The sequence below is a fragment of the Belonocnema kinseyi genome, chromosome 9 (assembly GCF_010883055.1).
Source record: "Belonocnema kinseyi isolate 2016_QV_RU_SX_M_011 chromosome 9, B_treatae_v1, whole genome shotgun sequence".
NCBI lineage: Eukaryota > Metazoa > Arthropoda > Insecta > Hymenoptera > Cynipidae > Belonocnema > Belonocnema kinseyi.
In genome coordinates, this window is record NC_046665.1 from 85,100,550 (window position 1) to 85,103,508 (window position 2,959).

The 2,959-nt window shown below is 26.2% G+C and overlaps 1 long non-coding RNA gene across 1 annotated transcript in view; it reads left to right on the forward strand.

The window, feature by feature from the left end:
- The first annotated feature begins 1,138 nt into the window (after positions 1-1,138).
- The window catches only part of LOC117180396, a 12,491-nt gene continuing 10,670 nt past the window's right edge, over positions 1,139-2,959 (forward strand). Inside the window, exon 1 of the long non-coding RNA XR_004468040.1 lies at positions 1,139-1,362. This is a non-coding gene — a long non-coding RNA (uncharacterized LOC117180396). The remainder of the gene's footprint in view (positions 1,363-2,959) is intronic.

Consider the following 2,959-nt stretch of genomic DNA (forward strand, 5'->3'; position numbering starts at 1 on the left):
CAAAATAATTGATCGTTATCATTAGCCTTCTTCGGCCAACCCACATATCGAGGAATAATAATTTGCTTACGTTTGAAATTTATTTTTTGCAATAAATACATAGATCACGCATAAATATTCTCAAATTCTTTCGGACACTTTTGATTTAAAACAAACAAGGGTTATTCTTCATCTTGTATGAGAACATCCTCTGCTATCCTAAAATTGACATTTCCAAAATTCCAAAGGCGTAAATTGATTTTTAGGACTATGATGACACATGAAACGATCAACTTTTTTAGTTTTAAATTTCCGAAATTATTTGATGGTTTATGTAAAATTAAATTATTTCAAGGAATACAGAATTAAATATTTTAAATTATAAAGAAATTGGAAATCAATAACGTTATTGTCTTCAAACCAGTCGAATATAATTTGATGCTTCAAGTTGAAACTTGAAAAAATGAAGTCTTTCGGATGTTGAGATATTTATACAGAAAAAATTATATTTGTGTAGTCATGTTCAACTTTTTTAAAAATTTATTTGTCAAAGGTTAAAAATGTTAGGCTAAATATGAAAAATATGAAATTATTTTTTTCTAATTTAAAATAACTTTTTAACCAATCAAGCGTCGTAGGATATCTCGACGAGAAATGGGATTTTCTGGAAAATGCCGACATTTACACCCCATAGGATATACACACAATATCATGTGCGGAATATATAAAATTTTGGGAATAGAATCTAATATTTCTGGGAAGCATGTTAATATACAATGCATTGAATTCCTGAAAACATGAAGAAGGTTCACACAAATTCTTTTGTCGAAAATCCGCTTTATACAACTCTCGAATATTCAGTTTTTTTCCAATTCAAATTCTATCTCAGTATAATTATTGAATAATTATTTGCACAAGTTATTTTTATAACCAATATCAGCCGACTTACCGATAACCTTCCGCCAACGCGAATTTTGACGTAGAATAATTGTTTTACGTTAACAATTTTTTTGTAATAAATACATAGATAACGCCAACAAATTATCGCCATCATTAAACTTCTTTATCTAATGCACATTTCGAGGTACAATTATTTGTTCCATTTTAAAACTATTTTTCTAAATGGATAGATAACGATAAAAAAATAAATAAAAGATAATTACGTGCTGTGAACCGAAGAAGGGGGCTATGGCATGCGACTTTTCCGAAGAGTATAAAAGAGACACCGCAACGCATATTTTCAAAAATACTACAAACGCGAAAAGTCTTTGCAACTTTCAATATTTTCAATAATGTACGTAAAAAGAAAAGTTCTCGTATCTACTGTCCTGTGCATCATGACTGTTGCAGCACTTTGGGCTGTAGCGGATGCATGGCCTACAAGTAAATATTAAATATTATCATTCTCAAATTTCAGTCGTGTTTGATATAAGAACCTTTTTTTTATCTGTTGAATAAAAAATTATATCTGTGAAAATTTGAAAGAAGAACGGATTATATTTTTAAAGAATTTTTAAAAATATCTGTGAATATAACAAAAAATTGTCAAATATTTTTCGGCCTATGGTAAATTTCTGTAGAATCGCAGAAATTTTATAGCGGAATTGTGCCATTTTTCCTTATATTGTTAGAATTGTTAAATTTAATTAAGACTGGAACAACATATTTGGTACAATTAAAAAAAATTCTTCTTCTGAGTAACAACAACCAGTAAGGGAGCGTTCACATATTAGTTAACATTAAAGGGGGGGGGGGTCGTGCTTCGTTACGGTCTGTTATGCGTGGGGGGAGGAATTTTGACTAGTTACGTAACATTTTTAATTTATGAATTATCTGCACCATAAACTTTGTAAATAAACATTTCTAAATACATAATTTTACTTCATCATAAAATATATTTCTAAATGTTTCTAAACATAATTGATCAAAAGAAAAGTTTTATTGTAAATAATGATTTAATAATGGGAAATAATGACTTTCTTAACATTTCGCTATCACGCTAAAATTGGTCAACCTTCTTACATTTTCAAAAAGATTAGAAAAATTAAATTATGGGCAAAAACTTATTTTGAAGAGTTCGAAAATAATTAGAAGCTTTTAAATAATTATGAATGATATGAGGAAATTATGTTTTTTTCAACAATTCTGGAAATTTTTGAATGGTACAAGTTTTATTTTATGCAAATAATTTTAAGTTTTGAAGATTTCAAAATGTGTTGGGACAAGAATATGGAAGACTTTGAGACAATTTTATTAATTTTCCAGCATTTCAAAATTTATTAGTTTACACTGAATTTTGCAGGCTGTCGAGAGAATTAAAAAAATGTTGTTAAGATTCATGAGAAAATTAAAAAAGATTACAATTTTTTTAAATTTTTTACAATTTCTTTTAAATTGTAAAATATTTTAAAGCAAAATTTTGTAATTTTGCCATATTAAATATTTTCAGAAGAAATTTTATTAAATCTTAGTAAGTTTTTACAGGATCCAAAAGTGATTAAAACTTGTAGGAATTTTTTTAGAATTTTGTAAGATTTCACGAAAATAAAAATCATATTTCGAGGTTCCTAGGAAAAATTAAAATAATTTTTTTTTAAATAATTTTAAGACTGTTTAAAAAGATTTCAAAACATTTAAGTTTTCTAAAATTGTCAAAGAAGATTTTTACAAATTTTAAGGAAATTTTGTTAATTTTACAGAATTAAAAGAAATGCAGGTAAAATTTGATTAATTTTTAAAGTTTCGAAGGTTTAGAAGGTCCCAAAAGAATAAAAAAAACAACAGAATTTGCTTAAGATTCTTGTAAAAATTTGTGATTATTTTTTATTTTGAAAACTGAACTTTAAGAGAAAATTAAAAAAAGCTTTTCAAACATTCGAACGAATTTTAAAATTTCGAAAAATAGTATAGAATATTTGAAAGAAATATGTTTCCATTTGGTTAGATGAAAAAATATAAGTAAAAGAATAAATTTAAGAAA